Source organism: Armigeres subalbatus, chromosome 3 (assembly GCF_024139115.2).
Source record: "Armigeres subalbatus isolate Guangzhou_Male chromosome 3, GZ_Asu_2, whole genome shotgun sequence".
Taxonomy (NCBI): domain Eukaryota; kingdom Metazoa; phylum Arthropoda; class Insecta; order Diptera; family Culicidae; genus Armigeres; species Armigeres subalbatus.
The window spans coordinates 100,089,501-100,102,298 of record NC_085141.1 but is presented as its reverse complement, the minus strand read 5'-3'; the positions used below and the strand labels follow the sequence as shown (position 1 = coordinate 100,102,298).

Sequence of the window (12,798 nt, the reverse complement as noted above, 5' to 3'; positions counted from 1 at the left end):
GCGCAGGGGCAGCAGGGACTATGTCCAAGTGCTTGACGATCCCTCCCCTGGCCATCTGCGAGTTGTGGGGCTTGCCTAGGATGTGGTGGGGTTTGACAGTGGGCCCTGTTAAACCTCTATAAAAAGCTGCATGTATCCGCAAGTAGGCCCCACCAAAGCGACCGTGTGCCGCTCAAAGCGCACAAGCCCAAGTCCTGGTGTTAGGTGAGACGCTAAACAGCCCTGACACGACGGCCCTCCGACGAGACAGGAGGTTTGCGCAGGCCCAATAAGCCGCCTAGAAAACCAATCATTACGAACAATATAAGAGATAATGCGACTCGATATAATCGGCAAAGGATCACGATTGGAAGCTTGGAACATGGAATTGCAAGTCGCTAGGTTTCGCAGGTTGCGACAGGATGATCTACGATGAATTACATCCCCGCAACTTCGACGTCGTGGCGCTGCAGGAGATTTGCTGGACAGCCCGGATTAAAATTTACAGTACCTTGAATGGTTTGAACCAATAGAATACTGTAGATTGTATGGGAAACAAAACAATCTACTGTACATTTATTGTAGATTGTTACCGGTGGAAAAACACATATATTGTTATACCTTAAAACCACAATAAACCCTAATGTTACCAATGCATTCTATAATATTTTTATTGTCCGCCAATGTTAATAAAAAGTTTGATCAAAATTATAAATTATTCTATTTTGTTGATATGAAAAACATGTTTGATGTTAAAAATTATATGATTGTTAAAATATATATTATATCGAAGCAACAGTTCAAAACCATAAAATAACAATACCTTTCATTGTTGACTTTTTTTTAATTTTCAGTATCATCATAGTATTATAAATCCTAAAATGTTACTATAGTTAATATTAGTTAATATTAATAATAATATTTTACAAATTGAAAAAAAAAATTAAATTTGATTTATCATTTTTACTCGAAAGATAACTAGTTCCATTTGAGCGTGTAAGCGTCAACCTATGACGTATCACTTCGAATCGTACACACTTAATTCAATTTACCGGGCTCGGTAACTGAATTACCGATTTCTCAACAGCTGAGCTCTCGGTAGTCACCTCGGTAATAGAATTCTATTACCGAGTTCTCGGTACAGGATTCATGATAATGAACTGTCAAAAAATACCGAGCAGATTTGTAACAGTTACTGAGCACTCTGTAAAAAAATACTGGTAGATCTGTAAAAATGTAACTGACTTCTGTAACTCAAATTACCGAGTAAAATGTAATAAATTTTTATCTTTCTCATTAATAATAAAAAACAAATGAAATTTCAGTTCTTTAATTCTCTTTATGTATATGTACTTATTAGTATACTTATGTTTTATTTCGCATCAGAATGATTGGTGATATATTTTTCTACTCATGTTTTATCCCAGTAGCGCTAGCGCTACTCCACTCAGACCTCGAAATGCTACCATGCTACCTCGAAGGGAACGTCGTAGCCCATCGCCGTCCTGAAAATTTGTTTCGAATTGAAGAATGCAATTCATTTAGGAACAATCTCGGGCAAACCAAATTATACATACCTGCAGTGGGATCCGAATACAGAATCTAGTAAAAAATGGTAACGCAGCGACGTCAACGACTGGTAATCTATAGCTTAGTTTTTTGCCTAGAAATTTATTATTAAAATTGATGAACAACGCTTTTGTAAACTAGAAAAACATCTTGATCAGCGGTGATAAGAAATATTAGAACTTACCTGATTGTTATATGATTATTAGAATCGATTGACACCGAAGCAACTAATCACGAAACAAAATCGTTTAATGAAATTGGCGAGGAAATCGTTGTCAAGATTCCGATTCGCAAAAAAATGGCGTCACACCAGGCAGCACGTGGTCGGAAACGGTGAGCTCGGTATTTATTTTAACTGGTGCTCAGTAAAGTGCAATTGATATTACTGAGTGATCGGTTATTTTTTTGACAAGTGCAAAACATTTTGTTAGAACAGTGTTGATCGGTTAAGCATACTACCGAAACTCAGTATTCTATTTTGAACTACTGAGTATTCGGTAAAAATAAATACATAAATCAGTAAATTCTTTTTTAATAACTGAGCTCTCGGGTAAAATTTCCTTTTACCGAATATAATCAGTAAAAAATATTACCGAGCTGAAAATCTTGATTTAAGTGTGTATTTGTGTGAATTTTTGTGTTTTTATGTTATGGTTACTGCTAAAATTAAATCTTCCGGTTTGTGCTCTTTAAAGTAAAACGTACATCGTGGTCAGCAACCTCTTGGGTCTTCCTACTCGACACACGGTACCTGGTGATATTACAGGTATGTTGCATGAAATTCGAAATATTCCCTGTAATCTTTTTTTAGCTCAATATTACAGCTTATCCTGCTGAAGCAATTCATAATTTGGGTATTGCTGTTCGAAACATTGTTGATGTGAACGATTTACCGATGGAGCAATCAGGCACACCATTTCCCGGATACGCCCGGTTCCCGGATCGCTCCCCATGCGGAGCCGGGTATTCAGATGTCACCGGTTTCGGTCTCATCTGCCTTTGCTGACCACAACTGAGTGTGCATCCCATAACGATACAAGCTTTCACAGTTCCAGACAGCTGAAGGTGTCCGACATCCTTATACTTAAGCGCATGGTTCCACCAAAGCAAAACCCCAAACAACACATAGTTCAAATACTGCCACAAGCACTGCTTTCGAAAGTGGACAGCAGTCAGTCGCTAGTGGATTGAACCCCGTCCGGTTCTTCAACAACATCGTCGGTCATGCATACCTGATTTATAATGGGAAAACGCAAGGATCGTCTTCTGGCAGAAACACCCCATGTGACGCCATCATCCAGTTTCCAATCTCGATTTTCTGGGGCTTCATCCAAAATGACATCCTTCTTGGCTTCACTGAATCCCGGCCGATGGGAACACAAGTCGTCATCTTCTCCGTCGCACTATTTGAATTCATCCTTTGCGAAGGACGGTTCAAATGCATTGGCTAAGAGTCAGTCTAATTCTGACAACAGTAATTGCTGCTGTTAACCGAGAAAAGACAAGTCAGTGAATCGCATCACCTTCGTCAATCGTTACTCGACGGGTGGCGTTGCGGCAACAAGTAGTGCGGAACATCCGGCTTGTTCGATTCTATCCAAGTAGACGGGTAAGTGAGGTACTACTTCCGTTATTATTTTTTGTTTACTGTATAAAGTTTTTGTTCTTACAGCGTTCATAAAAAGAGATAAAAAGCTAGATGAAAACCAGAGTAATTGCATGTCAGCTCTGAAAGAGCTTCAAGATACGATCGAAAGTGACTTCAAAGGCAGACGAAATGGCAAACCACTACGGTTTGATGCGTGTTATGTTGAGCTACAAGGTCTTTGCCAACCTTCCGCTGGATGCTAACTTCTCGTGCTATGTGACGCCGACCATTGACCGTGCATCGTTCATTGTATTTGTGCCAAAGTTAAATGGATGCGTTAGACAGTTTCAGCAGTTCCCAGTCAACGTGCATAACTTTTCAGCTGACTTTGGAAGCCATTCGAATACAGTGTTCTTAAATTTTTCAATACGTACCAGCCTTTTTCTCGAATGAAATAGTTCAGACATTAACCCTCTCCCGCCCACGGTGTCTGTGGTGCACCACCAAATTTTGCACCTTCTAACCTTCATCGAATTGTTTCAACAACAAAAAGGAATATTGGACACATCTTTATGGTTCCATTAGACTGGAAATATAATCAATTTTGAGTACAACTAGCATTTTTCTCAAAGATGATTCCTTCCTATTGAAATCTTTAAAAAAAAGTCGTGGGCGGGAAAGGGTTAAGTGATTATGTGTGTCTAGCAGTATCTAACTTTCAACGACACCCCGAGTGTGCACAAATCTACGTCAAAGAAAGGAAGGCACCGTTAAGATAGATTAATTAAATTAAATTAAAACTTAACTTAAGAAAAAAAAATAAAATTAAATTGAAATTAAATTTAACATTTCATAAGACGAGTTAGTACTATCTCATCCATTTCCACCACTTGATTGTAACTTCAACATAAACGCCGTCTTCAGTGCCTCGTACTAAACTCAGTGTCTTTTCATGCACTATTCCTGCGCTATACAATCTATTAAAATTTAATTGAATTAAAATTAATAGGAATAAATCAAAATTAAACCAAAAGTGAAGAAGATTAAATTTGAATTAAATTCAAAATAATTTTACAGTATGATTTTTTGTTCTATGATATATTTTATTATAGGAAAAAATCCACATTTCCTGTGAGATGCAAAAAATGATTTATACCATTACAAAATATCATTACATTTTATAATATGAATTCATATGTGTATTATAAAATGTAATGATGTTTTGTAAAGATGTTATTAAAATAAATTGTAAAATATTAGATTGTACTGGATTTCTTTTGTAATAACAGAGAGAAATTTATTCTTAATCCGATTGTACTTCTATTGGAAAACAATAAAAAGTAAGGAAAAACATTTAAAACACACTGTTTTCTATTGTTTCATTCGTAGAAATCATCCCATTGAAGAACCGTAAAATCAATTGTTTTGCTCTGAATTTAGTATGGAAAATTTTCAAAAATTTTATTGTAAAGATACATAACAACCCCTATTTTTATTGTAAAAGTCCCATTTACCATTCATTTTATCGTGCAAAACAATTCATTCTTATGCAATTTTATAGTAAAATTTCCATTACATTCAGTGGTAAATATTTTGTTCCAAATGGTGTAGTAACAGTAAAATTTATGATTCTTCAATGATATTTTTTATCCCGGAGGACAGAAAGTGTGGAAAAGTGGGCATCGAGCGGCTACCTTCTACCAAAGCTGTGGCACCACCAACGAGCTGGGAACCGGCTTCATAGTGCTGGGTAAGATGCGCCAACGCGTGATTGGGTGGCAGCCAATCAACGCAAGGATGTGCAAGCTGAGGATTAAAGGCCGTTTCTTCAACTATAGCATCATCAACGTGCACTGCCCACACGAAGTGAGACCTGACGACGAGAAAGAAGCGTTCTATGTGCAGCTGGAGCAGACATACGATGGATGCCCACTGCGGGACGTTAAAATCGTCATCGGTGACATGAACGCACAGGTAGGAAGGGAGGAAATGTATAGACCGGTCATCGGACCGGATAGTCTGCACACCGTATCGAATGACAACGGCCAACGATGCATAAACTTCGCAGCCTCCCGCGGAAGGGTAGTCCGAAGCACCTTCTTTCCCCGCAAAAATATCCACAAGGCCACATGGAGATCACCTAACCTAGAAACGGAAAACCAAATCGATCACGTTCTAATCGACGGTAAATTCTTCTCCGACATCACGAATGTCCGCACTTACCGCAGTGCGAATATTGAATCCGACCACTACCTCGTTGCAGTATGCCTGCGCTCAAAACTCTCGACGGTGTACAACACGCGTCGAAGTCGGACGCCGCGGCTTAACATTGGGCGGCTACAAGACGGTAGACTAGCCCAAGAATACGCGCAGCAGCTGGAAGTGGCACTTCCAACGGAAGAGCAGCTAGGCGCAGCGTCTCTTGAAGATGGCTGGAGAGATATTCGATCCGCCATTGGTAGCACCGCAACCGCTGCACTTGGCACGGTGCCCTCGGATCAGAGAAACGACTGGTATGACGGCGAATGTGAGCAGTTAGTGGAAGAGAAGAATGCAGCATAAGCGAGATTGCTGCAACACCGCACGAGGGCGAACGAGGCACGATATAAACAGGCGCGGAACAGACAAAACTCGATTTTCCGGAGGAAAAAGCGCCAGCAGGAAGATCGAGACCGTGAAGAAACGGAGCAACTGTACCGCGCTAATAACACACGAAAGTTCTATGAGAAGTTAAACCGTTCACGTAAGGGCCACGTGCCACAGCCTGATATGTGTAAAGACATAAACAGGAACCTTCTTACGAACGAGCGTGAGGTGATCCAAAGGTGGCGGCAGCACTACGAAGAACACCTGAATGGCGATGTGGCAGACGAAGATGGCGGTATGGTGATGGACCTGGGAGAACGCGCGCAGGACATAATTCTACCGGCTCCGGATCTCCAGGAAATCCAGGAGGAGATTGGCCGGCTGAAAAACAACAAAGCCAACAAAAACAACAAAGGAAGTTTTGCCGCAGGAGTGGATGGAAGGTGTCGTGTGTCCCATCTACAAAAAGAGCGATAAGCTGGATTGTAGCAACTACCGCGCAATCACATTGCTGAACGCCGCCTACAAGGTACTCTCCCAAATTTTATGCCGTCGACTAGCACCAACTGTAAGGGAGTTCGTGGGGCAGTACCAGGCGGGTTTTATGGGCGAACGCTCCACCACGGACCAGGCGTTCGCCATTCGCCAAGTACTGCAGAAATGCCGCGAATACAACGTGCCCACACATCATCTATTCATCGACTTCAAAGCCGCATATGATACAATCGATCGGGACCAGCTATGGCAGCTAATGCACGAACACGGTTTTCCGGATAAACTGACACGATTGATCAAAGCGACGATGGATCGGGCGATGTGCGTAGTTCGAGTTTCAGGGGCATTCTCGAGTCCCTTCGAAACGCATAGAGGGTTACGGCAAGATGATGGTCTTTCGTGTCTGCTATTCAACATCGCTTTGGAGGGCGTAATACGAAGGTCAGGGATTGACACGAGTGGTACGATTTTCACGAAGTCCGTCCAGCTATTTGGTTTCGCCGACGACATAGATATTATGGCACGTAACTTTGAGAAGATGGAGGAAGCCTACATCAGACTGAAGAGGGAAGCTAAGCGGATCGGACTAGTCATCAACACGTCGAAGACGAAGTACATGATAGGCAGAGGTTCAAGAGAAGACAATGTGAGCCACCCACCGCGAGTTTGCATCGGTGGTGACGAAATCGAGGTGGTAGAAGAATTTGTGTACTTGGGCTCACTGGTGACTGCCGAAAATGACACCAGCAGAGAAATTCGGAGACGCATAGTGGCTGGAAATCGTACGTACTTTGGACTCCGCAAGACGCTCTGATCGAATAGAGTTCGCCGCCGTACCAAACTGACAATCTACAAAACGCTAATTAGACCGGTAGTCCTCTACGGACACGAGACCTGGACGATGCTCGTGGAGGACCAACGCGCACTTGGAGTTTTCGAAAGGAAAGTGCTGCGTACCATCTATGGTGGGTGCAGATGGCGGACGGTACGTGGAGGAGGCGTATGAACCACGAATTGCATCAGCTGTTGGGAGAACCATCCATCGTTCACACCGCGAAAATCGGACGACTGCGATGGGCCGGGCACGTAGCCAGAATGTCGGACAGTAACCCGGTGAAAATGGTTCTCGACAACGATCCGACGGGCACAAGAAGGCGAGGTGCGCAGCGGGCAAGGTGGATCGATCAGGTGGAAGATGACTTGCGGACCCTCCGTAGACTGCGTGGTTGGCGACGTGTAGCCATGGACCGAGCCGAATGGAGAAGACTCTTATATACCGCACAGGCCACTTCGGCCTTAGTCTGAATAAATAATAATAAAATAATACATATGTTCTGCGCTATCGAAGAAATCTCTCGGATAAGTCCTCTGGCGCCTTCATTGCATATGTTCATGGTCATCCAAGAAAACCCTGGAAAAGGCCTTCAGGTCTACACGCGTAACCAGAGATCATTTAAATTGTTTCAAAACTTGTACATGCCCTTTGTGGTACATATAATAAAACGTCTTTATTGCATAAGTTCATGGTTATCCAAGAAAACCCTGGAAAAGGCCTTAAGATCTACACGCGTAACCAAAGATCTTTCAGATTTTTTCAAAAGTGTTACATGCCCTTTGTGGTACATAGAATAGATTGCGTCCATTGCATAGGTTCATGGTCATCCAAATTAAATCTGCATGGATACCCAGAGATCTTTTGGCTTGTTTCAAAAGTGGTATATGCCCTTTGTAGTACATAGAATAGAATACGTCCACTGCATATGTTTATGGTCTTCCAAGAAAATGCTAGAATAGGCCTCAGGATCTTCACATGTAACCAGATACCTTTCGGATTGTTTCAAAAGTGGCATATGCCGTTTGTGGTTACATAGAATATACCGCATTCATTGCATATGTTCATGGGTATCCAAGAGAGCACATGAACAATCCTCAAGAACTTCACGCGTAACCAGAGTTCTTTCGGCCTATTTGAATAGTTATACATGCCCTTTATGGTACGTAGAATAGAATGCACCCATTTCAAATGTTCATGGTCATCCAAGAAAACCCTGAAGTAAGGCATTAGGATCTACACCAGAGATATATCAGCCTGTTTTAAATTTGGTACATGCCTTTGGGGTTCATGAATAAAATGCGTTCATGGCATCTGCTAATGGTCATCCTAGAAATTTATGGAGTAAGACTTCTAGGCTTACACGAATATCAAAAGGGTCTTTAAGGTCACTCTTTACGGAGTCCAAGTTTCAAAGTGCTCGCGTTTTCGGGGGCACACCACTCGATACGGAAGCAACGCACAACTGTCATTTTTATTATTTCACGCATGCTGCGACGTAGCAAAGCTAAATCAACAAAAATGACAGTTGTGCGCCGCCTCCGTATCGATTGGTGTGCCGCCCAAAATGCGAGCATTTTGAAACTTGGATTCCGTGAGGAGTGCCCTTAATCTAATTTTAATATGGTATATGATCTTTGCAATATTAGCCCGTTTTTTCCCTCACGTTCTCGGCGTGAAGTTGTATCGTTTCAATTTATTCCGTTTTGCATTTCCAAAGAATAGACAACTTCATATTAGCGATATGAATGCAGTTTGTATACTACCTGGAACTAACAACAACAAGACAACAATAACTACTTGGAATGCTAACATATCAAGATGAGGTTTCACATCTTGTTTATTCTTCAATAACTGCCCAGACCTAATGACAACAACTTGAACTACTTGAAATGCAAACATATACCAATAGCCTTCCGTTCGTGGGTTGATCTGCAGATCATTCCTATATGGAGTTCATAGACTACGTAGTACCATGGCAAAAACAAAACTACTAGGAATGCGTACATTCACTCAGATGAGGTTGACCTGATTTTGCCACTCCCAGATTTTGTTCTTTACCCCTGATTTTGCCTTTTTACCTGATTTTATCACGTTTTCGACCCAGTTTGCCACAAACAACAATGATTTTCACGAAATAACTTTTACCGCATGTAGCTTATTATGAATCATTTATGAGTACCTGTCAAGAAGTTTGTAAGTCTCATCGACAAAAAAATTACGTATTCCATTCACGTATTTTGCCTTGCCTTCATTACGGAGCCCACGACAATGAAAATAACTACTTAAAATTCAAACATATACCAAGGAGGGGTCTCACAACTTGTTTATTTTCAAATAACTGCCTCCATTAAGGAGGTTGATCCACCGACCTTGACTCTATTTCATAGACTACCTGGATATTAAGACACAACAAGAACTACTTGGAAATCAAACACATACCAAGATGGGGTCACAAAATCTGTTTATTCTTCGATAACTGCCTCCATTACAGAGATTGATCCACAGACCTTCGGTGGGATTTGATCCCACGAAATCAGTGCGCTAGACAGGTGCTTTTCCCTACTAAGCTACGAAGGACCTCCGTCGTCCTCCGCAGATTAGCGGGTACTGATGAAACCAAATTCCCAGCACTGGGCACGTAGCCGAACTCTCGCAATACATTTTCCGAACTAACTCTCTCTCATATGTATTTTTGTTCAATGCCAACCAAGTAGGATGAGTATTTAGTATTATCTGGCTCCTACACACTTGCTTCATCACCAACGGCGCTTGATGAAGTAGGATGTGTGAGATTGTGCCAGTTGGTCGTCAGATCCCAACCCGACCACCTAAGCGAAGAGAGATCGCCACTCGAGTTCAGTACATTCAAAGTTATTTGCCTATGTTCCGGGTATTGAGCCACCCGGAGTGGAAATTAATTACTATGTCTGAAACTCGATTATGCATATGCACAACATGTGATAGATTAAGTTCGGAAAAGGTATTGGAGGAAAACCGCTACCTTCCCTCCCTCCCAGTTGTTCTTCAATAACTGCATCCATTACGTAGGTTGATCCATAGACCTTGACTCTATGGAGTTCGTAGATTACCTGGAGCCCATGACAACAAGAACTACTTGGAATACAAACATATACCAAGACAGGGTCACGCTACTTGTTAATTCTTCGATAACTGCCTCCATTACGGAGATTGATCCGAAGATCTTGATTGTATGGAGTTCGTAGACTACCTGGAACTCACGACAACAACAAGAACTACAAGGAATACAAACATATACCAAGAAGGGGTCACACAACTTGTTTATTCTTCAATAACTGCCTCCATTATGGAGGTTGATCCACATACTTTGTATCTATGGAGTTCGTAGACAACCTGGAGCCCACGTCAACAACCAGAACTACTTGGAATGCAAACATATACCAAGAAGGGGTCACAAAACTTCGATAACTGCCTCCATTACTGAGATTGATCCACAAACCGTGACTCTATGGAGTTTGTAGACTACCTGGGACCCACGACAACAATAAGAACTACTTGTAATATCATCATATACCAAGAAGAGTCACGTAACTAGTTTATTCTTCAATAACTGATTTCATTACTGAGGTTGAAGACTTTGATTATATGGAGTTCGTAGACTAGCTGGAGAAAGGCAAAAAATGAGTGGATACTAATAAGATTTACCTATAATAATAACTTTTTGCTTGACGACCCCTCCCCTGGCCATCTGCGAGTTGTGGCGCCTGCCTAGGATGTGGTGGGGTTTGACAGTGGGCCCTGTTAAACCTCTATAAAAAGCTGCATGAATCCGCAAGTAAGCTCCGCCAAAGCGACCGTGTGCCGCTCAAAGCGCACAAGCCCAAGTCCTGGTGTTAGGTGGGACGCTAAACAGCCCTGACACGACGGCCCTCCGGCGAGACAGGAGGTTTGCGCAGGCCCAATAAGCCGCCTTTAAAAACAACTGTTACGAACGACATAGAAGATAATACGACTCGATACAATCGGCAACGACCTAGGCGTCGCGCTGCAGGAAATCTGCTGGACAGGACAGAAAGTGTGGAAAAGCGGGCATCGAGCGGCTATCTTCTACCAAAGCTGTGGCACCACCAACGACCTGGGAACCGGCTTCATAATGCTGGGAAAGATGCGCCAACGCGTGATTGGGTGACAGCCAATCAACGCAAGGATGTGCAAGCTGAGGATAAAAGGACGTTTTTTCAACTATAGCATCATCAACGTGCGATGCCCACACGAAGGGAGATCCGCCGACAAGAAAGAAGCGTTCTATGCGCAGCTGGAGCAGACATACGATGGATGCCCACCGCGGGACGTCAAAGTCGTCATCGGTGACATGAACGCTCAGGTAGGAAGGGAGGAAATGTATAGACCGGTCATCGGATATATCCACAAGGCCTCATGGAAATCACCTAATAAAGTAACGGAAAACCAAATCGACCACGTTCTAATCGCTCAAAACCCTCAACGGTGATCAACACGCGTCGGAGTCGTCCGCCGCGCCTAAACATTGGGCGGCTACAAGACAGTAGACTAGCCCAAGACTACGCTTGCAACAACTGGAAGTAGCACTCCCAACGGAAGAGCAGGCTAGGCGCAGCATCTCTTGAAGATGGCTGGCAGAGATATTCGATCCGCAATTGGAAGCACCGCAACCGCTGCACTAGGCACGGTGGCTTCCGGATCAGAGAAACGACTGGTATGACGGCGAATGTGAGCGGTCGGTTGAGGAAGAAGAGAATGCAGCATATGGGCGAGATTGCTGCAACACCGCACGAGGGCGAACGAGGCACGATACAAACGGGCGCGGAAAGACAAAACTCGATTTTCCGGAGGAAAAAGATGCCAGCAGGAAGATCAGAGACCGTGAAGAGACGGAGGAACTGTACCCGCGCGCTAATAACGTGCACGACAATTCTATGAGAAGTTGAACCGCGCTCACGCTAAGGGCCACGTGCCACATCCCGATATGTGAGGGACATAAACGGGAACCTTCTTACAAACGGAAGCGTTAGGTGATCCAAAGGTGGCGCGCAGCGGCACTACGAAGAGCACCTGAATGGCGATGTGGCCAGACGAAGATGGCTGTATGGTGATGGACCTGGGAGAACGCGCGCTGGGACATAGAATTCTACCGGCTCCGGATCTCCAGGAAATCCAGGAGGAGATTGGCCGGCTTGAAAAACGCCAAAGCCCTCTGGGGTTGACCAACTACCAGGAGAGCTATTTAAACACGGTGGTGAGGCACTGGCTGAAGCGCGGCACTGGCCGTCATTACCAAGATTTGGGAGGAGGAAGTTTTGCCGCAGGGAGTGGATGGGAAGGTGTCGTGCAAGTCCCATCTACAAAAAGAGCGATAAGCCGGAGATTGGTAGCAACTTCCGCGCAATCACATTGCTGAACGCCGCCTACAAGGTACTCTCCCAAATTTTATGCCGTCGACTTGAAACGCAACTGTAAAGAGGAGTTCCGTGGGGCAGTACCAGGCGGGTTTTGATGGGCGAACGCTTCCACCACGGACCAGGTGTTCGCCATTCGCCGTGCAGTGCAGAAATGCCGCGAATTTAACGTGCCCACATCATCTATTCATCGACTTCAAAGCCGCATATGATACAATCAGGTTCGGGACCAGCTATGGCGCGGCAGCTTAAATGCACAGGCAGTCATTTCAGGATAAGTCCGGACACGATTGATCAAAGCGACGAGATACGGATCCGGAGTGATGTGCGTA

General features: G+C 43.5%; 1 long non-coding RNA gene across 2 annotated transcripts; it reads left to right on the top strand.

Moving 5' to 3' along the window:
* Positions 1-2,173: 2,173 nt before the first annotated feature.
* LOC134220471 (uncharacterized) lies at positions 2,174-4,271 on the top strand. 2 transcript variants are annotated; one of them, XR_009981917.1, is made up of 3 exons: positions 2,174-2,314; positions 2,373-3,157; positions 3,221-4,271. It is a non-coding gene; the product is annotated as an uncharacterized LOC134220471 (long non-coding RNA). The 2 variants fall into 2 exon arrangements; XR_009981916.1 differs by having other exon boundaries at positions 2,360-3,157.
* The last annotated feature ends 8,527 nt before the right edge of the window (positions 4,272-12,798 follow it).